The following is a 25,871-nucleotide window of genomic DNA, read 5'->3' on the forward strand; positions in this document are numbered from 1 at the left end:
GGATTTTATATAAGTAGATGTACCCTCAGGACACAAAAACTGTAAAGACTACAACTTACAAACAAAATTTTTATCCCTTGAAAAATACCTGAATTTTTAAAATATGTCCGTCACAGTGTTGGATGAGACCTTATCTCATCAGATGCCTAGCCATGAATGAGTATCTGGGTCTGTCTCTGACACCCCCATCCATCTGCTTTCCTAATTCAAGCTGCCTCTCTATTCAGATGGGGAGACAGGCAGGGGCTGAGAGAGCAGGCTGCCCTTCCCCTCCACCCTCTCACTGAGGGTTTAAGGACTCCAGGCAAATCTGAAGCAGAAAGTTTATGATTTCAAACCCAGTATGCCCGCCATTTGAGTTGTCTGTAAATTCACCTTAAGAATTTGTTGCCCTAACCCAGTGGTTTGAGAATCTTCCTAGTGCTGCAACCCTTTAATAAAGTACCTTTTGTTCTGGTGATCCCCAACCACAAAATTATTTTTGTCGCTACTTCATAAGCGTAATTTTGCTACTGTTATGAATCATAGTGTAAATATCTGATATGCAGGATGTATTTTCATTGTTACAAACTGAACATAATTAAAGCATAGTGATTAACCATAAAACAATATATAATTATATGTGTTTTCCGATGGTCTTAGGGGACCCCTTTGAAAGGGTTGTTCGACCCCCAAAGGGGTCGTGACCCAGAGGTTGAGAACTGATGCCCTATCGGTTTGGTTCAGTGGATAGAGCGTCGGCCTGAATACTGAAGGGTCCCAGGTTCCATTCCAGTCAAGGTCATGTACCTTGGTTGCTGGTACATCTCCAGTAGGAGGTGTGCAGTAGGCAGCTGGTAGATGTTTCTCTCTCACTGATGTTTCTAATTCAAGATCCCTCTCCCTTGCTCTCTGTAAAAAATCAATAAAATATATTTTTTGAAAAAAGAATGTGTTATGGACTTCTGAAGATCCTGGGAAAGACACTCCCTGGGACACCTGCAGCTGAAGGGCAGACCAGCCAGTAGCTCCAAGGACAGCCTCTGGGAGCTGGGAAACTTCTGTGTGAATTCCAGGCTCCTCCCCTCTTTATGCTTTTGCCACAGCTGCCATTTACTCGCTGGCACCCTAATAAAGGAACAGCCCCTCTATCTGGGGTGCCTTGTACCATCAGAGGGCACCTGGCCCTTTCCTCCCTTTAAAGAAGTAAAATAAACGCCCTCTCTCTGCTCCTGTCTCTTCTCTCCCTTGTGAATCCTTTCGCAGCCGCGTCACCAGCCAAAACCCTGACAATGACGTGGGAAACTCCCCCAGGAAGGGCTGTCCCTGTGGGAGGAGGTGCGGGGACCCGGGGCTGCCCCCTGGCTCCTGCCCCGCCCTCCCTCCCTCTGTCCCTGCACAGGCCTGGCCGCCGGGCTCGGCCCCGCCCCCATCGCGGAGCCGCTCAGCTCAGGCTCTGGCCCCGCCCACCCCGCAGGGAGGCGCATGCGCAGTTCCTTGCAGACGCGGAAGTGGCCGTGGAGGGGAAGGTGGCGGTTCCCCCTGAGGAGGGTGTTTGTCTTTAAAGCTGACGCTCCCCGTCCCCCTCCCCGCAGGAAAGGCTGAGGGCGCTGCCGGCGCTGAAGTCCTTGTTGGGGTCCCCGCCCCGGAGCCTCTCTCAGCGGTGAGTCCGCGTCCGGGAGGCTGCCGCGGTGCGGGCGCCACGTGCCTTTGGGAGGAAACGGAGGCCCCGGCCCGGGGTCTCTCCGCCTGTGGCTGTGGCCACCGCCTGCCGCGTGGTTTTCCTGCTGAAAACCGTTCCCGGGGCCGCCGGTCCTCCCCGCGGGGCTGAGAGTCTGGGTCAGGGGGTTCCCGCCCTTTGCGCCCCTCCCCCCGCCCGGCGCTTTCCGCCCAAAGAGCCCGGATGGCTCCCGGCCTGGGGGTCTGCACCCCCCTCCTAGGCCCACCCCCATTTAATAAGGGGTCTGCCTGCCCGGGGAGCACAGTGTCCATGGGGGGGGGGCTCAGGGGGAGGACGCGGTGTCCCCTGAAGAGGCGACCTGCCCGCAGGGAGGGCCTTTGTGGGCGCGGTGACTGCGGGGGGCGGGACCTAGGCTTGGGGGTCAGGAGAGGGAGAGAGAGACAGACACGTGGGCGGGAGGAAGGGCAGCGAGGGGTCCACAGAGAGGGGCCCATAAGGGGTGTGGGGGGGACTGGACGGCGACGATAGGAGTGAGGGGGTCACTCGGGAAAGTGGCCTGAGGAGGAAGGAAGTGGAGACACAGGGAGGAGGGGGAGCCCAGAGAGAGGAAGGGGGGCTGAGAGGGAGCGGGTCCTGGGGAGCAGAAGTGGGGGCCGCACAGGAGGAGGCACTTGAGACAGAGACATTGGTTCAGAGGAGAAGAGTTGGGGAGCGAGTGCAGGACAGAAAGGGGGGCCCAGGGATGAGGGAGCAGAGGGAGCAGCCCTGAGTCAGCAGCTGTGGGAGCGGGACAGACGGGAACAGGCAGCAGAGGGGCCGCGGGCGTGGGGAGGGGAAGACGCAGACGTGTGTGGAGATGGAGCCTCAGAGACCAGGAGAAAGAGCCCCTGAAGGGAAGGAGGTTTCAGGAGTTTCATGGTCCAGGTGTAGGACAGACAGAGAGAAAACGGAGAAAGAGCAGGAGAGAGGGGGACACAGGAAAGGACCACAGTGGAGGGAAAGGGAGCAGGAGACAGAGACAGATCCACAGACAGAAATACATGTAGTGGGAGGAGAGGAACCCTGATCTTGGTGAGGGGTGAGCAGATGGGGTCGTGGATGGTTAAGTTTGATACATTGGCTTGTGGCTCTATATGTTTAATTTAACACTATATTGTTTAAACAGATTTGAATGAGAATTACAAATCTCCAGTTCAGAAGGCTTGCAAATTGTATAATTATTTGCTTCCATTTGCAACCTTTATTCACAAAGAGGGAGAGACTGGTATGTTCCTGATGGGTCCCTTGTCATTTTCTGTGATGGTCAGAAAGAGGTGACCTGGGACAAGAAATGACTAAGTCTGCCCCCACATGATGCTTTATCAAGGAATATTAGAAGCATCAATCTTTTTTTGTGATCCATGATTTTGCTTTTTCTACCTTTGATATTTAATTCATGTACTGGTCATTAACTTTTCAAATCAGCATTTGTGACATCTCACAATCACCTCTTATAATATTTTTCTTAATATAAGGTGGTCTCCGCCTTTTTAAGCTTTAAACCTAGAAATACTTACATTAAAAAGAAACAACCCTAATTGTTTTTGGTTTTAAATCTATTGTGTGTAGTTCTGATTCTGAGCCCTGTATCCTTTTTACTTTCTATCATACTTGAGACATCCATTGGCACTTAGTAATATGAGGAGATCTCAGTGTGTCCTTGGTAAGGACATCAGGGATCTTTTTTTAAATACATTTTTATAGATTTAAGAGAGAGGAAGGGAGAGGGAGATTGAAACATCAATGATGAGAATCACTGATTACCTGCCTCCTGCCCGCCCCCTACTGGGGATTGAGCCTGAAACCCATGCATGTGCCCTTTACTGGAAGTGAACCTGAGACCCTTCACTCTGAAGGCAGACACTCTCTCCCTTGAGTGAAACCTGACAGAGCACAATATCGATGATCTCAACAGTCAGAAGCTAGTTCTGTGAGTTGGTCCAGTGTTCAGCACCTCTTTCCTTCCCTTCATGTGATTTGTTGAATTAGTGTCTGTGAGCCACAAGGAAGCTGTTCCCCTAAGTCCCTCTTGTCCATTCTTTGAACTATTAAAGGATGGACTGGATTGAACTGGAACTTGGTTCCCACAGAGCCCATCTATTCCTGAGCTGAAGTCATTTGATGAGCATATTTCAGTAGCTAACTTTCCCCAGAGGCTTTAGCATGAAGATCTGTTCTCTGTAATTTCCTTGGACAAGAGGAAGGAAATCTGCCTGGGAAACCTGCACGTGTACAAGTTCCTGCTTCATCCCCTCCCACTACCCAGAGGTCTCAGGGGCGCTGGGTCTAATGTCTGGTACCCAGCGCTACTGAAAACAGCTCTGGGGGCTCTTCCCAGGCCCCAGGAGGGAACTAGTTAAAGATGGTATGTCATGGCCCCCAGTGCAGGCTTTTTCAGGGGAGGGAAGGGGTGTTGTGTTGAGTTTGAGCGTGGAGCCGAGCAGTACATGCTCTCATTGCTGTAGGAGTTTGTGGAAGTCTTTGGAAGGATAGATACATGAAGACGGAAAAAGACAGGTCACAATGTGATCTCTTTGTAGGAGCTCATTGTTCCTGACACTCTCCTGTGACAAAGGACAGGAGGGGTGTCCTTTTCCTCGTTTCCAGGTCCTTCTGACTGAGTGTGAGGGGAGCTGATTAAGGGCCTGGGTCAACACCTTTGAAGGCACTTTCTGTGACTCCTCAACATATTTTCACCTGAGGAAACATCCCAGACCCCTATCACAACCCGGAAACAAATGGCTGCTTCTCAGGTAAAAGATGTGTCCTATGTCAGAGGCTGTGTTTGCTTTTTCTTGAACATCTGTTGATACGTTTCTCTTTCTCTTCCCACCCCTGTGTCTCCTCTGTTGCCCCTGTTATAGTCTGTCCTGTTACCCACAACTGGCTGAGTCTCAGTGCTGCTTCTCCCTCTGCTCTGTCATCCCTAAACCCCCCTTTATATCCCTGCACTCGCTCCCCCTAATTCTTCTCTTCTGAACCTGTCTCTGTCTGAAGTACCTCCCCCTTTGTTACCCCCATTTCTGTTCACCAGAACCCCTCTTCCTCTCAGCTCCCCTTTATCTCTCTAGGGCTTCTTCCTCTCCTCCATATTTCTCTACTTCTGATGTTCTTGCCTTTGCAGGTTGTTTTCCTTTCCTTATTTCTTTCCTTTTTTCTTATGCTAATCAGTGTCTGCAGTCTATATTTCCCTCTGTTTCTAAAAATATGTTATATTGATTTCAGAATGGAAAGGAGAAGGAAAGACAGAAACATCATTGAGCAGAGAGAATCATTGATCAGCTGCCTCCTGCGCCGCCGCCCCCCCCCCCCCCCCAGTGGGGATTGAGTTTGAAACCTGGGGTGTGTCCTGACCAGGAACAGAAACCAGCCCTCCTGGTTCATAGGTCAACACCCTCCCTCTGAGCCACACTGGCCAGGCTTTATTTCTCTACTTTGTTCCAGAGCCTTCTCTGCCTTCATTTTATGCAGCCTCCCCAAGGTCACAGAGCATTCCCACCTTTAATTAATGACTTTGAACTACTCAGAACACCCCTTTTGTGACAGATCCACCTGGGATGGCAGCCATGTGGAAACCTGCCAATTCCCAACATTCCTACTGGGATGGGGTCAGAGGCTCTTATGTCTTGAAGAAGGGAAATGTAGGTTTTAGGTTCAAGTGGCTGCAGCATCAGGTTTTGATCAGGGGTAAGAAAATGCACATTTGAATGCTAAGAATAGCTCAGAAATTGCTGAAAGAAGAGAAAATAAGAGACTTGCTCACTAGATTCCTATGAAAGAGTTGCTAGGTAAATATTCTGTTAGCTTACAGAAAATGAGAGGAACACGTGGATTGACACTTGCATTGTCAATGTTTATTTGTGATCATTTCCACATAGTTCTTTCTTCACTGAGATATTTTTGCCAGGAATGTCACAGCAGTGGTGACCTGACCTTCCATGTGCCTCAGTCAGCTGATACCCATCGTTCAGTCCACCTGATAGTCACTGGAAGAGGTGCTCCCCTCACTATAGAGTTAATAATCTCCCTTTCTCAGGAACAAGGGTGTAATAGCAATTTAATGAAAGTTGTGCAAAGACCATCACTTCACTTCTGGAAATGTCCCTCTTGTTAGTTTGCTTTGAGCTCAAGAATGTGTCTCTTTCACATTGATCTCCCTCTCCCCTCTCCCCTCTGCCCTCTCCCCCCTCCCCCCTCCCCCTCTTCTAGCACTGTTTTCATGTTGAGTGACATTGTGAACTCTTCTGGTGACTTCTTGGTAACTGTCTTATCTTTCAGGGACCATTGACCTTCAAGGATGTGGCCATAGTTTTCTCTCAGGAGGAGTGGGATTTCCTGGACCCAGCTCAGCGGAAACTGTACCTGGATGTGATGTTGGAGAACTACAGCAACCTGGTGTTTGTGGGTAAGAATGACTTCCTTCCTGAGTTCCTACTCCATCTTCAGGGTTTTGTTTCCTTTTTTATTTTAACATCTTCTGCCTTCTGTGCTAGATTCTTGAGCTCAAGGAAGAAATTGGGCACTAGCTGTTTGGCTTATTGCGTAGATCACCAGCCTACAGACTTTACGGTCCCAGGTTTGATTCTGTTCAAGGCCAATGCCCGGTTTGTTGGTTCACTCCCCAGTAGAGGGCATGCAGGAGACATCCTGTCAATGGCTCTCTCATCATTGATGTTTCTATCTCTCTCTTCCTCTCCCTTCCCCTCTGAAAGCAATAAAAAAAAATATGATTTTTAAAAAGGGAACACATTGGGGGACCTTGGATGTAGAAAATTTTGTGATATATATGAATTAGAAACTCAGAGTTTGCACACTTTACATGTTGTCTACTGTAATTAAGGTACTATCAGAAAATAATATTTGACAACAACTGGAAGATGGCGGCATAGGTAAACACCGGAGATTACTGCCACAAACAACCACTTCAAAAATACAACTAAAAGACGGAACGGACATCACCCAGAATCACAGGAAGGCAGGCTGAGGAGAGACTCTTCAACTAGAAGGAAAGAAAACAGCATACCGAGGCTCAGAGGAGGCACAGTGTGGAAAATACAAAGGTACCGAGGTGCGCGCGCAAAGCGGGCTGGTGGCTGAGGGCGCGGTTGTCGTTTTCAATCAGGAGGGAGTCTCAGGCTCTGAGCTCCAGATCCGGGCAAGTCTCTAGGGACTCAGACTCAAACGGGAGAAGCAGGATTGTCTGGCATCAGTTGGAACCTGAGGGCAGCTTTCTCTCCGAGGTTTGCAGCCGTTGCTGGGGTTCTGAAAAGCAGAGCCTCTGGGAACGGGACTGAGAGCAGCCATAACTGCTCCCTCTGCCCGCCCTGCTGATCCCGCCCTGCCCAATCCCTGCGCAGAGCCATTTGCCAGATAGCTTCAGGCAAAGGCTAGATTAGCACCTCTCCAGAGGACAGAAGTTTTCCGGGCAGACACAGCTGATTCTCACTGCCAGTCGGCCTGGTGGTCAAATCCCTCTAGTATTAACTACAACAATCAAGGCTCAACTAGAACAAGACTGCGCACAAAGACCACAAGGGGGTGCACCAAGAAAGCAGAAAAAATGCGGAGACAAAAAAACATGACAGAAATGGAGGATATAGAGCTAAAAAACGCAATTTTGAGAGCTTGCAATAATGTGCTAGAAGCTGCCAATAAACTTGATGAGAGCCTCACGAAAACTAATGAGACCCTCGATGTTATGATAAAGACCCAACTAGAAATTAAGCATACACGGACTGAAATAAAGAATATTATACAGACACCCAATAGCAGACCAGAGGAGCGCAAGAATCAAGTCAAAGATTTGAAATGTGAAGAAGCAAAAAACCCAACCGGAAAAGCAAAATGAAAAAAGAATCCGAAAATACGAAGATAGTGTAAGGAGCCTCTGGGACAGCTTCAAGTGTACAAATATCAGAATTATAGGGGTGCCAGAAAATGAGAGACAGCAAGATATTGAAAACCTATTTGAAGAAATAATGGCAGAAAACTTCCCCCACCTGGTGAAAGAAATGGACTTACAGGTCCAAGAAGCGCAGAGAACCCCAAACAAAAGGAATCCAAAGAGGACCACACCAAGACACATCATAATTAAAATGCCAAGAGCAAAAGACAAAAAGAGAATCTTAAAAGCAGCAAGAGAAAGAGACTCAATTACCTACAAGGGAATACCCATACGACTGTCAGCTGATTTCTCAACAGAAACTTTGCAGGCCAGAAGGGAATGGCAAGAAATATTCAAAGTGATGAATACCAAGAACCTAAACCAAGATTACTTTATCCAGCAAAGCTATCATTCAGAATTGAAGGTCAGATAAAGAGCTTCACAGATAAGGAAAATCTAAAGGAGTTCATCACCACTAAACCAGTATTATACGAAATGCTGAACGGTATCCTTTAAGAAGAGGATGAAGAAAAAGGTAAAGATACAAATTGTGAACAACAAACATGCATCTATCAACAAGTGAATCTAAGAATCAAGTGAATAAATAATCTGATGTACAGAATGAACTGGTGATTATAATGAATCAGGGACATAGAAAGGGAATGGACTGACTATTCTTGGAGGGGAAAGGGGAATGGGAGATGCGGGAAGAGACTGGACAAAAATTGTGCACCTATGGATGAGGACAGTGGGTGGGGAGTGAGGGCGGAGGGTGGGGTGGGAACTGGGAGGAGGGGAGTTATGGGGGGAAAAAAAGAGGAACAAATGTAATCTGAACAATAAAGATTTAATAAAAAATAAAATAAAATAAAATAATGGCAGTGGAAAATAAAAAACAAAGAAAATAATATTTTAGAAAATTATTTTCTGGAATATTCTAACATTCTACCATGTCTCCTGGCCAGAGGACAAACTGGATTGAAATGGGAAAGCCTCTATCAAAATTCACACTCCATTTTCTTTTATTTTTGATTTTTTAAGATTTAGTTGATTTCAGGGAGGATGGGAGAGTGAGAGAGACATACGAACTTCAGCTGGGCATTGATTTTTTTGTGTGTGCCCTGTCCATATGGGTGGGTATAACTTTGTGAATTCGTGTTCTCTGTGTAAATCGCCAGGTATGGAATCATTGTGTTACCTGGTACTTGTTTGTAAATATTGGAAAACCCTCCATTGTGTTTTGTTAGTGGCTGCACCAGTATTTTTATAATTTTGCTGACAGTGTATAAGTGTTCTCATTTCTCCACTTCATTGGTAATACATGTCGTTGGCATCCTGTTAGGTGTTTGTTAGTATTTCATGGTGGTGTCCATTTGCATTTCTCTGATGATGAATGAGTTGCACATCATTTAATATGTCCATTGCCCATCTTTATGTCCAGCTTGGGAAATCTATATTCAGGTCCTCTGCCCATTTTTCAATCATATTGTCTTTTTTCTGTTAAGTTGTGTGAGTTCCTTATATATTTTGAATCTTTAGCTTTTGAGAATGTAATATTGCTGGGCTTTTGTTGTTGTTGTTAATTGTTGGTTTCTTTGGTATGCCAAACTTATTCTTCTGTAGTCTCATTTCTTATTTTTTAGCTTCTTTGTTATGGCTAGGAGGATACATCCAAACCAGTATTTTTTTAAAAAATATATTTTATTGAGTTTTTACAGAGAGGAAGGGAGAGAGATAGTTAGAAACATCGATGAGAGAAACATCAATCAGCTGCCTCCTGCACATCTCCTACTGGGGATGTGCCTGCAACCCAGGTACATGCCCTTGACCAGAATCGAACCTGGGACCTTTCTGTCCGCAGGCCGACGCTCTATCCACTGAGCCAAACCGGTTTCGGTCCAAACCAGTATTTTTAAGAGTGATGGCAGGCAAGGTTCATTGACTCTGCTTTCTTCCTGTGTTTTCATGGTGTCAGATCTCCTATTTTAGTTCTTTATCCATGCTTTGTTCATTTTGGTTCATGGCCTATGAACGGGTCTAGTTTTACTATTTTTGCATGAATTTGTTCCGTTTTTCTCGCACTACTTGGTGAAGAATCTGTCTTTACCTCTTGTGTATTCTTGCCTTCTATCTTACAGATTAGTTAACTGTATAGCTTTGGACATTTTAAAAATTGTGTTACTTCTTCTTTCATGTTGATTTGCAGAAGGTTTCTATTATAGATATTAAGTACTTATCAGATAATATGCTTTGCAGACATTTCTTCCCATTTCGCAGCTTGTATTTTGATAGGGATTGCTTTGAATGTTTAGGTCACTTTGGGTACTAATGACAGCTGATACTTTTTAGCATTTCAGAGTAGGGTCATGGAATGTGTTTTCCAACTTATTGATTTGTTCTTTGATTACAGCCATCAATGTGTGTGTGTATATATATTTTCTTTTCTTAATCCTCACACAATTGCTTTTTTTTCATTGATTTTTAACGAGAGTGGTAAGTAGAGAGGGATAGAAACAGAGATGGAGAATAAAATATTGTTATGTGAGAGACACATTATTTGGCTTCCTCACACGACCCAAATGGGGTTGAAATCAAACCTGCCACCATTTGGGGGAGGGCCCCATGCTCAATCACTGAGACATACTGCAGAGGGCAGTCAGTAGTATTGTATACTTTACAGCGTACAAGTCATGCACCTTCTTAGGGAATAAGCTGTTAATATTTTATTTTCCATTATACTGTTAATCATGTAAATACATATTTACTTTGTTGTTCTATATTAATTTCTGTTCCTGTACAGAGACACAGCTAATTTCATTGATTGGTTTAAATACCATGCTTTCAGAAATGAATTATACATATATATATATATATATATATACATCTCTATATCTCTATATACATATGTATATATATTTTTAGAAATGTGGAGTCTGTGATTTACAATACAGAATTCTGTCACATCTTAGCAGAGATCATTTATTTATTTTCTATTTTTCGTTGTCACCATGGAACTACTTAGAATATCTTTTTTTTAAAATATATTTTATTGATTTTTTAACAGAGAGGAAGGGAGAGGGACAGAGAGCTAGAAACATTGATGAGAGAGAAACATCGATCAGCTGCCTCCTGCACAACCCCCACTGGGGATATGCCCACAACCAAGGTACATGCCCCTGGCCGGATTCGAACCTGGGACCCTTCAGTCCGCAGGCCGACGCTCTATCCACTGAGCCAAACCGGTCAGGGCTACTTAAAATATTTTAAGGTAATAACAATGTACCTGAAATCATATTTTAATGTTGTTTGTCTTATAGAAGAGATTTAAGATTTTATTCTTTTTTTTTAAATACATTTCTTATGTTATTTTATAGAAGAAGGAGATGGGGAGAGAGATAGAAACATCCATGATGAGAGAGAATCACTGATTGACCACCTCCTGCAGACCCCATGGGGACAATATAGCATGTGTCCTGACTAGGAATTAACCTGTGACCTCGTGGCTAATAGATAGATGCTTAACTACTGAGCCACTCAGGTCGGACGATTCCTTTTATTTTCCAAAGTTATACAACAGAAATCAAAGTGATATGTGTTTCTTTAATAGAACACCACAAATTTTTATGTTTCTGTATATTTTCCATATACAAGGCATCTTTATATGTTCATTTGTTATTGTTGTGTAGAATTTTTAAATTATCTCCAGAATTATATTTCTTACGGATTTGTTATAGGGCAGGTCTAATAATGAGATGGTCTAACAACGAGAATGTTTTAGAGCTGGAAAAATTTTTTCCTCTCCATTGTTTATCATCTGTTCTGTCAATATTTTTGTTGGATGGTTTTTGTTCATTTTTTAGTTCCATGTTTTATTTCATGCCCTTTTTCCCCGCAATATTTTTCGGCGTAGAAACCCCCTAAATGATCCTAGAGGAGCTGTGTTTTTCAAGAGGAATTATATTTTTATGTTTTCACATAGTACTCTGGGACTCCTGATATTTTCATTGTTGTTTTTTATCTGTTCTCATGTTTATATTCATTCTACTTAGATTTCAGTGAGCTGCTTGCATTTGTATGTCACTTTCTCGAATTGTCAGGATCTTAATTTTTTATATTAGCTACCTACTCTTTTTCACTGTTTTGTCTCTATAGGGTCCCCTTGGTTGTCTATTTGTTAGTATCTTTGGAGTTCCTTAAATTCTCTTCACACTATACATGTTTGTTGGCTTCTCTAAATTAAAATGTTAATGAATTATAATTTTAATGATTTCTGTACAAATTCTTTGATTATTTAATTACTATTTTTTTAATGTATCTTTATTGATTTCAGAGAGGAAAGGAGAGGGAGAGAGAGATAGAAACATCAGTGAAGAGAGAATCATCGATCGGCTGCTTCCTGTATGATCGGGGATCGAGCCTTCAACTCAGGCCTGTGCCCTGATGTGGAACCAGACCGTGACCTCCTAGTTCATAGGTTGAAGCTCAACCACTGAGCCACCACTACCAGGCAAATTCTTTGATGTTTTGAGTTGATCATGTCTTTCATTCATGATTCTACTGTATTTTTTAATTCAGGTATTATGTATTACAATTTCCACTTTCGGTGTGGTATTTATAAAGTACTTTCTCAGTATATTTTTATTTTGGTTACATAATATTTTGGTGATTTTGTGTAGATTTCTTTTCATTTTCTTCTATTTGGCTTTAAGATTTTCCATTGTTTTTGAGGTAATTAATATATTTCCATTAATGTAGTGCCAGTTTGATTATATTTAATTTGTTTTCCTGATGGTACACTTTTTCTGTTTTTTTTCATGACTTGATATCTTTTGTTGGTTCCTGAATTATAAAATAGCAGGCTTTTGAACATGCTTTCTATAGGAGGAAACTAATAACCATCTGTGGAACAAATTCTACTTTCAGTCAACACTGTTTTCAGGATCTGTATTCTTGGTTCGGTTGTCTGTTTAATTTCCCAGTTAAAATGTTGTCTTTCTTTCTCAGACCTGCCGTATCTTTCATTCTTGATATAAAGCTTCAGTATCAGAGTCTTTGTGGTGCTCGAACAGTTTCTCATTGTGTCTTTCTAGCAGCCACTACAAGGCACTCACCATGTACCTCCATTCTGTTCACACTCTGTATCATGCACAAGAGACACTTGTTACTCAAGATGCTTCAAAACAGGGAGATCATGGAAAACGCACTTCCCTCCTCTCTCTCTCTCTCCAGCGAAGAAACTGGGAATTGGGAGTGTTTTCATAATATTGTCATTGTGTGCCAGGGGGTTTGAGCAGATATGATCGGCAAATGTAAGCAACTGTTTGTCCCTCTTTGATGTGAGTTTTCCTCACTTTACCTACCTAGAGCTTTTGTTGAATTCTCCACTAGCTCTTGGAGTACTCAAAGATGTCATTTGGTGTATAGTTGACGGTAACTTCAAAGTGCACTCACCTGATTGTGAAAACTGAAAATTTGTTTTCTTTCAGCTATGTCATCTGAAAATGACCAGGCATTTATGCCAAATACCGGAATACAAGAATTATTCTCTGAAATGATATTGGTAAGATATAAAAGTTGTCGTTTTGATGATCTACACTTAATGAAAGTTTCGGTATTTGAGGAAGAATGTGATGAGAAGAGAGGTTTTAGTATAAACAGAACTAATCTGGAACAGTTATCATAATAAAATTGTTGTTACCTATACAGGTCAAGTGTATTATGCATTTGAGAAATTTCCCATTTTAAAGTCAGTTACATTGGCAGATCAGTGTGTTTCTGCACGTGAAAGTTGAAAACAACTTTTAATATTATGCATTCTTCGAAAGCAAATCTGGATAAAGTAGGAATTCACATAATCATTTGAATTTTGTAAAATGTAGGGTGGGAGTAAACTTTCATACAATCATTTCTAAAATGTAGAGATTTACAATATACCTATGAAATTAAAATGGGCTCAATTGGGCAATCATTATTATTATCACTTTTATATTGTTATATATTTTTATTGAATTCAGAGAGGAAGGGAGAGAGATGGAAACATCAGTGATGAGAGGGAATCATTGATTGGATGCCTCCTACATGCCCCCCACTGAGGATGGAGTCCGCAACCTGAGCCTGTACCCTTGACTGGAATCAAACCCCGGTCCCTTCCATCTGCTTGCCAAAGCTCTATCCACTGAGCTTAACCAGCTAGTGCTTTTATTTTTATTTTTTTATTCAAAAATATATATTTTTTAAATTCAGAGAGGCAGGGAGATGAAGAGAGAGAGGCAAATATTAGTGATAAGAGAGAATCATTGACTGGCTGCCTCCTGCATTCTCACACTGGAAAATTCAGAGAGCATTCCGAGTGATTCCAAGGCTGGGACTGGTTCCCTGATAAGGAATGGAACCGACCTTCTGGTTCAAACTTTGAGACTGAACAATTGAACTATGCTGGCTGGGCAATTTTGTAATGTTTTTTTTGTTTGTTTGTTTGTTAATATATTTTATTGGGTTTTTTTTAAATATATTTTTTATTGATTTTTTTACAGAGAGGAAGGGAGAGAGATAGAGAGTTAGAAACATCGATGAGAGAGAAACATCAATCAGCCGCCTCCTGCACACCTCCCACTGGGGATGTGCCCGCAACCCAGGTACATGCCCTTGACTGGAATCGAACCTGGGACCCCTCAGTCCGCAGGCCGACTCTCTATCCACTGAGCCAAACCGGTTTTGGCTATTGGGTTTTTTTTAAAGAGGAAGGTAGAAGGATAGAGAGTTAGAAACATCGATGAGAGAGAAACATTGATAAGCTGCCTCCTGCACACCCGGTACTGGTAATGTGCCCGCAACCAAGGTACATGCTCTTGACCAGAATCGAACCTGGGACCCTTCAGTCCGCAGTACGACACTCTACCCACTGAGGCAACTGGTTAGGACTGCCAGTCTTTTAAACAAGGATTTATTATTCTTCCTCAATTATTGTTTTGAATTTAATTTTGTCTATAACTTTATTTATTTTCTTAAAATATATTTTATTGATTTTTTACAGAGAGGAAGGGAGAGGGATAGAGAGTTAGAAACATTGATGAGAGAGAAACATCCATCAGCTGCCTCCTGCACACCCCCTACTGGGGATGATCCCACAATCAAGGTACATGCCCTTGACTGGAATCGAACCTGGGACCCTTCAGTCCATAGGCCGACGCTCTATTCACTGAGCCAAATCAGGGCAGATTTTGTCTATAATTTTAATAAATTAGGAGAGCTTTTGTTATACAACCATCTTGGTTTAATGAGTATCACAAAATGGTTATTATGGAATAAGTGTACATGTTTAATGAAATTATAACTGCCATTAAAGGTCTTTCTATCTCCCATTACTACCAGAGTACACATAATGGAGACAGAAGTTATCAATGGAATGAGTCATACCTTAATCATCAGAGATTCGAACGTGTAGAGGACCATTATGAAAGTGGAAGGGTCTGTGACGCAAGGTCCAATCACAAAATATGTGAGGTTATTCTTACTGTGGAGAAGACACACAAAGGAAGTCACTGTGTCCAGTCTTTTCAGCAGTTTACAAATTACACTGAACAAGAGAATATTCATATTGGAGAGGAGGCTTACAAATGGAATCATTGTGGTATAAACTCCAGTCAAATACTCAACACAAATGAAGTGAAAAAAATCCATAGTGGAGAAAAACCTAAGAAATGTAAAGATTCTGGAAAAACATATAATTGGCATTCAGGTTGCACGCTAAAGCAGAAAATTCATACTGGACTGAAGTCTTACAAATGTACAGCATGTGGCAAAGCCTTTAAATGTCATTCATCTCTTGTTGTACATGAGGGAAGAATTCATACTATTGCAAAATCTTACAAACTCAGGGAAAATGGAAAAGGCTTTAGTCAGTCCTCAGTACATAGTCAACATCATGGAAATCACACGGGAGAAAAGTTTTATAAATGTTCAGAATGTGACAAAGCCTTTAGCCGACCATCAACCCTTAGTATTCATCAGAGAGTTCATAGTGGACAGAAGCCGTATAAATGTAGAGAATGTGGCAAAGCCTTTAGATGGTCCTCAGATCTTACTAAGCATCAGAGAGTTCATACTGGAGAGAAGCCATATAAATGTAGACAATGTGGCAAAGCGTTTAGCCGACCCTCAACCCTTCGTATTCATCAGATAATCCACACTGGAGAGAAGCCGTATAAATGTAGAGAATGTGGCAAAGCGTTTAGCCGACCCTCAACCCTTCATATTCATCAGAAAATCCACACTGGAGAGAAGTCGTATAAATGTAGAGAATGTGGCAAAGCATTTAGCCGACCCTCAACCCTTCGTATTCATCAGAAAATCCACACTGGAGAGAAGCCATATAAATGTAGAGAATGTGGCAAAGCCTTTAGATGGTCCTCAGATATTACTAAGCATCAGAGAGTTCATACTGGAGAGAAGCCTTATAAATGTAGAGAATGTGGCAAAGCCTTTAGATGGTCCTCAGATATTACTAAGCATCAGAGAGGTCATACTGGAGAGAAGCCGTATAAATGTAGAGAATGTGGCAAAGCCTTTAGTGATTCCTCCTCCCTTTGTAGACATCAGAGAATACATACTGGAGTAAAGCCTTATAAATGTAGAGTATGTGGCAAAGCCTTTAGAGTGGCCCCATACCTTACTTATCATCAGAAAATGCACACTGGAGAGAAGCCTTATAAATGTAGATAATGTGGCAAATCCTTTTGCTGGTCCTCAAGGCTTAATGAACATCATCGAATTCACACTGGAGAGAAGCCTTATACATGTAAAGAATGTGGCAAAACCTTTGGCTGGTTCTCAAACCTTAATAAGCATCAGAGAGTTCACACCGGAGAGAAGCTTTATATGCGTAGAGAATGTGGCAAAGTCTTCACGGTCTCATCAAACTTACTAACCATCAGATAATTCATACTGGAGAGAAGCCTTATAAATGTAATGAATGTGGCAAAGTCTTTAGCCAGTTCTCATCCCTTACTTATCATCAGAGAGTTCACACTGGAGAGAAGCCTTATAAATGTAGAGAATGTGGCAAAGCATTTTGCCGGTCTTCATCCCTTATTAATCATCAGAAAGTTCACACAGGTGAGAAAAATTATAAATATAGAGAATGTGGCAAATCTTTTGGCAGGTCCTCAGACTTTTCTAAGCATCAGAGAGTTCACACTGGAGAGAAGCCTTATAAATAGGGAATATAACAGCCTTTCATCAGTGTTCCTCCCTTACTATACAGCAGAGTTCATACTTAAGAGAAGACTTACAGATGTGAGGAGTGTTGTAAGTCCTTTATGAGCTATAAGAACTTACTGAACATCATAGAAGTGATACTGGCAAGAAGCCTTATGAATGTGAAATGTGCAGAAAAACCTTTAAAAGCTATTAATGTCTTACTGTACCTGAGAGACTTCATACTAAAGAGAGTCCTTACAAATGTAGAGAGTGCCCTGGACCCTTTACCCACAGCTCAAAATTTACTGAACATCAGAGTTTTTATAGTGGAAGAAAGCCTTAACCTGTAGAAAATGTGAGAAAGCCTTTAACCTGAGGTCTAATCTTTTCAACATTTTAGGTATCATAGTAAAAAGAAGCAGCAAGAAAGTTTTCATCTAAGGATTTAAGCTTCAATGATTGAAGCTACATTGAGGATGATAAAGTAAGGTCTGACAAATTATGAGGCATATGTCCAAGTGTATATCCTCATTTTTATCTCATACAACATCTCATAATTATTACTGGATTGATGCCCAACAGAAGGAAAGAATGTGACAAAGCTTACTCACTATGCAAACCTTACCCTACATCACAATTCATACTGAGGAGAAACAATACAAATGTAAACATTGTCCTAAAGTCTTTAATCAACATCCGTAACTTATTCCTCACATTGGAATTTATTCTAGACGGAAACCTTAGAACTGAAGAATGTGGGAAATCATATAGTTGGACCTACAGCCTCAGTCTTATCAGGGATTGTAATTGGGTAGAAATTGTACATTCATAATATAGGAGGAATGACTTTTGTTTAAAATATAGAGTTTATAAAACTTCAAGGAATTTTTGCCTTAAAGTGACTTTAAAGATGTCAAAACTTTATCCAAGTTTTTGATTATGAATTTTAAAGTATCACTGAATTCACACTAGATTGGTAGCCAAAATGCCTTTCAGGTATTGCTGTAAATCAGTACACTCAGTGTACTCCAAACTTTAAATGTAGTTAGGTAATATTTGTATACTTGAATATATAAAAAGAATTGATTTTTTCAAATGTACAATTAACTTCAAGTGTTATCTCATTTATATTGAAATCATTTGAAGTCTTTTGAAAAGAAAAAATGTAATTCTATTTCCATATCACTTGATGCTGCTATGTGTTATTCCTGGTGTATGTGTGATATCATGGGGTTGATTGTTTCTGTCTTAAAGATCCATGAGCTGTTGTATATTATATGGACCTCACTTGTGTACACTTTCCCATGGAATATTGGGTACTTTGTAAGGCACACTATTTTTTTCTATTAGAGAATAATCCTATTGAATAAATCTTTTAAAATATTTCTTGCGTTTTGTAAATGATGTCACCAGATTTACTTCCTTTTCTTTGCCAATGTGTTCAGCTGAAAACGTTTTGAGGGTCACATTCAATTTGTGGTTGTGACATTTAGGTGATCGGAGCTACTTTCAGGACAGTGCTGACTGTGTAATAGATTTTCCACAATTAAGAGGAATATTGCAATACCCGTGACATTGTGATACCCAGGATACAGAATTGGCATGAACTCTGCATATGGAGAGAGGACACCTTTCCGCAGCTGCACTGCTAGCTGAACTCAGAAAAATTAATTCTGTTTCTTGCATGTACCGTTTCCCGTTCCTCTTTGGTTTTTCACTTTGTCTTCAAGGCTGCCAATCATTTTGTAGTGCTATGACCACAGCATGTAAAGCTCTTCCTCTCTCACATCAGCCTTTCAATCCCTTGTAACTTCCTCTCAGTAGTTTGGAATTTATAATGCAATAACTGACATTAGAATTTGGCAAATATTTTGCTTTATATTCATGAAGTAGGTAGCCCATGATTTGGGTTCTCATGTTGACACCTATAATTTTGGGTTTTTTAAAATATATTTTATTGATTTTTTACAGAGAGGAGGGGACAGGGATAGAGAGTTAGAAACATCCATTAGTTGCCACCTGCACGCCCCCTACTGGGGATGTGCCCGCAACCAAGGTACATGCCCTTGACCGGAAGCGAACCTGGGACCGTTCAGTCTGCAGTCCGACACTCTATCCACTGAGCCAAACTGGTTAGGGCGACACCTATAGTTTTCAATACTAAGTTTTGGAATACTACAAATTGGCATCTTTGTACTTAGAATGATTTTTCTTGTCCTTATTTTCATTGGAAACAATAGTTTCTCATTGTTATCCTGTTAACTTCTTTATTGGGATGGAATTAACCCATGTTATACCAGTTTTACTCTCACTTTTTAAAATGTACATTTTTATTGATACTGATTTTAGGGAAGAAGGGAGAGGGAGAGACATAGAAACATCAACGATGAGAGAATCTATTCTCTTGAATGTAGCCTAATGTTGGTCATTCTTTCTAGAGGAACCCCAGAGAACATGGCTGCATTGCAGTTGAAACCTTTTATTATTTTGGATGCAAAGTTATTTTGTATACTCACAGCCTGACCAGAGGTATGTCTATTGGCATTAGCTGTCCCTGGAGTATTTTCCAACCCATCACTGTAATTTACAGGGATAGCAGGTAAGCAGAAATTAAAATTAAAACCGCACAGTTATTACTTCTGCAGTGCCCAGTGCTGAATGTGTACAAGGTGGTAAACGTCAGTTCCTATGCATATGCTCACCCAAAGGACTGACAAAGTCATTGCAGAAACAAGATGTTAAATATTATTATTCTTTCTGACATACCCATGGAGCATTCGTATGTATATGTATCTGCTGATATTTTGTGATTGGGACTCATCTGGGCCAAGGGCTTTATGAATTTGTTCTGTTTCAGGAAATACTAACTGTACTGGTTAATCAGATTTTGTAACCAAAGAAAACAGGATAATTTCAAGAGAAACATCAAAAGTGCTTAATCAAGGTAATTTCCATTGCTAGCTACACATTTCCTCCATCTTTCAGTGAATTTGTGGATACTGTCCAAATAGAATTTTTCTTGTTTTGAGACAAACCATTCAGAGACCCAATTTTCCACTTTTTTGTACGTTTTTAAGTGCCTCTCAGAAAGTATGTGTTCCATCGATCAGAACAAGTGGTAATCTGAAGGAGCAAGGTCTGGTGAATATGGCGGGTGGTTTAATACTTCCCAGGCAAGATCTTTTAAAGTGTCTTTAACTGGTTTTGAAGTATGTGATGGTGCATCATCAGGAAGCAAAATTACTTTGCCGTGTCTTCTGGCCCATTCTGGTCATTTTATGATCAAAGCGTGGTTCAAATTGACCTGAACATTCTTTTTCTTTCACATTGAAATCATCACTTTTAAAGCGATTAAACCAGCATTCACAAGTATCTTGAGATGGAGCATGTTCACCATAAGCTTCCCATAGTATAACGTAACGTTCAGCAGCACTTTTCTTCAAAATAAAGTAATGAATTCAAACTACCCACAAATGCTCTTTTTTTGGCACAAAATTTGACGTTTTTCAGCTTAAAAATATCTATGATAGTAACACTTCAGAAAATGTGACAGTTTTGAACATTGCTGTCAATACAACAAAATAGCATGCATATCAAATCGCACATACACTGAGTGGCCAGATTATTATGACCACCCCATCAGTACAATGAAGGGAATTAGTAATGCAAATAGTTATAATAAAACCTTGTCAGTATTTGCTTAGGAAGTTTTTAATATTCAGTATTTTTGGAAGTGTCAATGAAGTACTGATGGGGTGGTCATAATAATCTGGCCGGTCATAATCTGGCCACTCAGTGTATATCACCATATGTATAACTCCATCTATTTCAAAAATCCGCATTATTAACAGCCATTTCAGATGAAAGTAAAGGGTTGGGAAAAAAGTTATTTCATCTCTACCTTTGGTCCCCAAAGAAACTACTCTGCAGAGTAATTTGCTCTAGTGAGAGCTCTAATCCTGGACAGTGTACTTATAGTAGGCATGAAGATAACTGTGCTCAGGGTTAGCTGACCCATGTGGAAGCGTCGCCTTTTGGTGAAGTCAGCAGGTAAAGAGTTATTCCATAGAAATTTGTTTTGGAAGGAAAAGTAAAAAGGAGACATTCTTCATTATTATCAATGGCCCATTAATGACATTATAGAGACTACTAAATAACTTTCATTTGACAATATTCTCTCTGAACACAAAGACTTCAAAGATCACAACTTACTATCAATATATTCTTCTGTTGAAAAATACATTAAAATTTCTCTCCCACAGTGTTGGAAGGTACCTTATGTTATCAGGTGCCTACCCATGAATGGACATCTGTGTCCATCTCTGACACTTCTTTCATCTACAATAGAAAACAGACTTTTCAAAAATGAACAATCCAAACATCATAAATAGACAGCCATCCGAATCCATCGGTGCGGCCTGTCAAATGAATGTTATTCCTAATATTAGTAGTAATTAATAACAATAGGCTTCTGTCAACCCTGCATATATGTATCACAGCTATTGATATTACTGACTGTGTATTATATACCCTTATACTGTTACAAAATATAATACTAAACAATATATAAGCAGTAAAACAAAACCTGAATCATAATAAGAAGTTTAATCTATTGTGCCAGGCCAGTGTGGCTCAGTTATTGAGCATAGACCTAGGAACTGGGAGGTCAGGGTTCCATTCCATGTTGGTGCACATGCCAGGCTTGTGGGCTCCATCCCCAGGGAGGGGCATGCAGGAGACAGCTGACCCAGGATTCTTGGTCATCATTCATGTTGGTCTCTCTCCCTCTCCTTTCCTCTCTAAGATGAATAAAAATCTATTATTTAAAAAAATTGCTTGTTTTACTTAATAAAGGCCCAAAAGACTTGACTGTACTTTACATTATTTTCACTTTAGAAAAAAAACTGGCCTTGATTGCCATCCAAGGTTAGTTACAGTTTTTCTCCAACCCCAATGGTCCATTATTTATGAAGAAAAACACTAAGACTGAGCCTTCCTAGAAAGTAGCCTTCCCAGTACCAGGGCACCTCATTATCCTACAAAAAGTTGGCTCCTTAATACTTCCTTTGGATTGATTTATGTCCCAATTGGAATATATACATGAAAAGGGGATACATGCTAACTTCACAAGCTCAATGAAGGCCTGCATGTCAGCCTTTCAAAGTCAGAGACCTAAAGTAACCAGAAAGGATGGTCGGAAATGAAAATCTTTTTTTTTTTTAATAGGTAACGCTTTAGTCAGGTCCTAGGCAAGAATCTTCCCCAACAAGAGGGAATCCTTACCTAAGCCTGTCTATTGTCTTTTGCCACCAGGATAACATTCCTTTGGAATATCAGGGTAACTCCCCCTTTTCCAGAGCCCTCAGGACACAACCAGTGCACCAGGGGGAAAATGTAAACCCTCTCATTGTTATTATGTTAATTGTCCACTGTTAAGGTTTGTACACTTATATGAAAGACAAGTATCACCAATAGATTTCATAGAATCCACTTTCATCTTCTCTTTTAATTATCCTATATAATAAAAGGTTAACATGCAAATTGACTGAACTGCAGAATGATCAGTTGCTATGACATGCACTGACCACCAGGGGCAGACACTCAATGCAGGAACTGCCTCCTGATGGTCAGTGTACTCCCACAGGGAGAGCACCGCTCAGCCAGAAGGTGGGCTCACGGCTAGTGAGCGCAGTGGTGGTGGTGGGAGCCTCTCCTGCCTCCACAACAGCACTAAGGGTGTCTGACTGCTGGCTGAGGCCAGTTCCCTGGGGTGAGCGGGCCTAAGCCATCAGTCAGACATCCTCCGAGGGCTCCTGGACTGCAAGAGGGCGCAGGTCGGGCTGAGGGGAACACCCCTCACCCGGAGTGCACGAATTTTGCGCACTGGGCCTCTCGTCTATAATAATGAAAGCATAATATGCAAGTAAACTGAAGTACCAAACAGCAGAATGACTGCCTGGACATCCTTCTGGATGACCATGTTATGTCACCAACTGGTGTCAGGGCATCCAAGAAGATGAGATGAGATTCATCGGGGGCCTGGCTATGGCTCCATGATTGCCCTGTGGAAGGAGGCCCAGGCCACCAGCTGGCGAGGAGATCAATCAATCAGGGAGCTCCACGATCACCCCAAAGAGGGAAGCCCAGGCCACTGAAGGGGGTTGGTGGGAGAACAACAATCCATCACAGAGTCTGGCTGGGTGAGCAGGGCCTACTTATTTGCAGGATGGCTTGCGGGCCTCCCGGACTGTGATAGACCACAGGCCAAGCTGAGGGACCCCACCCCCAAGTGCACAAATTTCATGCACTAGGCCTCTAGTAATGTATAAAATAAAATGCACAACTTCTGTTCTCTGGAACATTATCTCAATGTGTTGAAATTTTGCTTCCTGGCACTTGTATACAGTTTGGCTCAAATGAACTCCCAAACATTCATTATAGTTTTTAATTGTTCTTATGTTGACAAAAAGATGTTAAGATATAAGGAACTGGGCAATGTATTTAACTGAGAGTTAAACATCACTAAACATCAGTCAATATACATCTAAGAGAAATCTTCAAGGTATAATGTGTGTGAGAAAGATCTTATCCAAAATTGCATCCTTGAAGGGTCCCCATAATTTGATTTTGGAAAGCAATGTTACAAATGACAGGAGTGATGATTGTCAGGAGGAAAACAGAAGGACTTCCTTTTTCTTTGCTGTAACCTTACATTCGCTGTGAAAAGCACCTGATAATTACCTACAGAGATGGCTAACTTCCTTAATTCCAGCTGCCTCTTCTTCAGTGGTGAGACAGAGGGGCTGAGAGAGTAGGCTGCCCTTCCCCCTCCACCCTCCTCACTGAGGTTTTAATGACTCCAGGGAAATCGGTGGCAGAAAGTTTCTGGTTTCAAACCCAATCGACCCACTTTTGAATTCTCTGCATCTTCATTGTAAGAATGTTATTGGCTTGTGAAGATCCTGGGAAAGACACCTCCCTGGGACACCTGCAGCTGAAGGGCAGACCAGCCAGTTGCTCTAGGCACAGCCTCTGGGAGCTGGTAAACTTCTGTGTGAATTCCCCTGATTCCCTCCTGTTTGGTGTCACCTACAGGAGCCAGGCCCAGAGCCATGGTGAGACTTTAGGAAATTGCATTGCATTGTCTCACCCCTGGCCAGTGTGTTGGTGTCAGCCCTGAGGGGGTGACTAGGTTTTCTTTAGGGTAGAAATATGCACTATAGGGTCAGGATGTGGGTGCATTCGTTGGTGAAGAGGAGGGAAGGCAGGATTTGGTCAAGGCAGTCCAGGGAGGAGATTTCAACAAGTGGATTAGTGGTTCTCAACCTCCTGGCCCTTTAAACACTTTTCCTCATGTTGTGACCCAACCATAACACTATTTTCGTTGCTACTTCATAATTGCAATATTGCTACAGTAGTGAATCATAATATAAATATCTGATATGCAGGATAGTCTTAGGCGACCCCTTGTGAAAGGGTTGTTCGACTACCAATGGGGTCGCGACCCACAGGTTGAGAACCATTGCCAGTAAGGTGGAGGGCAGCTCTTATGTGACCTCTGGGGACGTCAGCCCTCAGCCCCCAGCTGTTCACGAGCTGTGCAAACAAAGGAAGTCTAGGCTACCCCCTCGCTCCTGCCCCGCCCTCCCTCCCTCTGTCCCTGCACAGGCCTGGCCGCCGGGCTCGGCCCCGCCCCCATTGCGGAGTCGCTCAGCTCAGGCTCTGGCCCCGCCCACCCCGCAGGGAGGCGCATGCGCAGTTCCTTGCAGACGCGGAAGCGGCCGTGGAGGGGAAGTTGGCGTTTCCCCTGAGGAGGGTGTTTGTCTTTAAAGCTGACGCTCCCCGTGCCCCTCCCCGCAGGGAAGGCTGAGGGCGCTGCCGGCGCTGAAGTCCGTGTTGGGGTCCCCGCCCCGGAGCCTCTCTCAGCGGTGAGTCCGCGTCCCGGGAGGCTGCGCGGTGCGGGCGCCACGTGCCTTTGGGAGGAAACGGAGGCCCCGGCCCGGGGTCTCTCAGCCTGTGGCTGTGGCCACCGCCTGCCGCGCGGTTTTCCCGCTGAAAACCGTTCCGGAGCCGCCGGTGCTCCCCGCGGGGCTGAGAGTCTGGGTCAGGGGGTTCCCGCCCTTTGCGCCCCTCCCCCCGCCCGGCGCTTTCCGCCCAAAGAGCCCGGATGGCTCCCGGCCTGGGGGTCTGCACCCCCCTCCTAGGCCCACCCCCATTTAATAAGGGGTCTGCCTGCCCGGGGAGCACAGTGTCCATGGGGGGGGCTCAGGGGGAGGGACGCGGTGTCCCCTGAAGAGGTGACCTGCCCGCAGGGAGGGGCTTTGTGGGCGCGGTGACTGCGGGGGGCGGGGCCCAGGCTGGGGGGTCGGGAGAGGGAGAGAGAGACAGACACGTGGGCGGGAGGAAGGGCAGCGAGGGGTCCACAGAGAGGGGCCCATGGGGGGTGTGGGGGGGGCTGGACGGCGACCGTAGGAGTGAGGGGGTCACTCGGGAAAGTAGCCTGAGGAGGAAGGAAGTGGAGACACAGGGAGGAGGGGGAGCCCAGAGAGAGGAAGGGGGGCTGAGAGGGAGCGGGTCCTGGGGAGCAGAAGTGGGGGCCGCACAAGAGGAGGCACTTGAGACAGAGACACGGGTTCAGAGGAGAGTTGGGGAGCGAGTGCAGGACAGAAAGGGGGGCTCAGGGATGAGGGAGCAGAGGGAGCAGCCCTGAGTCAGCAGCTGTGGGAGCGGGACAGACGGGAACAGGCAGCAGAGGGGCCGCGGGCGTGGGGAGGGGGAGACGCAGACGTGTGTGGAGATGGAGCCTCAGAGACCAGGAGAAAGAGCCCCTGAAGGGAAGGAGGTTTCAGGAGTTTCATGGTCCAGGTGTAGGACCGACAGAGAGAAAAGGGGAGAGAGAGCAGGGGAGAGGGGGACACAGGAAAGGACCACAGTGGAGAGAAAGGGAGCAGGAGACAGAGACAGAATTATAGACATAAATATACATTCTAGTGGGAGGAGGGGAACCCTCATTTGAATGAGAGATGAGCTGATGGGATGTGGATGACTAAGTTATGATATATTGGCTTGTGTGTTGATATGGTTAATTTA

General features: G+C 43.2%; 1 protein-coding gene and 2 pseudogenes across 2 annotated transcripts in view; all 3 read left to right on the plus strand.

Moving 5' to 3' along the window:
- Positions 1–1,499: 1,499 nt before the first annotated feature.
- Positions 1,500–17,797, plus strand: LOC102424345 (annotated as a pseudogene).
- Positions 17,798–24,577: 6,780 nt separating this feature from the next.
- The window catches only part of LOC102425285, a 66,798-nt pseudogene continuing 65,504 nt past the window's right edge, over positions 24,578–25,871 (plus strand).
- Positions 24,580–25,871, plus strand: part of LOC102418082 (zinc finger protein 91-like) — a 45,537-nt gene continuing 44,245 nt past the window's right edge. For both annotated transcript variants that reach the window (XM_023764935.1, XM_023764937.1), the window contains exon 1: positions 24,580–24,709. The gene's annotated coding sequence lies outside the window, so the exon portion shown is untranslated. The remainder of the gene's footprint in view (positions 24,710–25,871) is intronic.

This window comes from Myotis lucifugus, unplaced genomic scaffold (assembly GCF_000147115.1).
Source record: "Myotis lucifugus unplaced genomic scaffold, Myoluc2.0 scaffold_365, whole genome shotgun sequence".
Classification (NCBI taxonomy): domain Eukaryota; kingdom Metazoa; phylum Chordata; class Mammalia; order Chiroptera; family Vespertilionidae; genus Myotis; species Myotis lucifugus.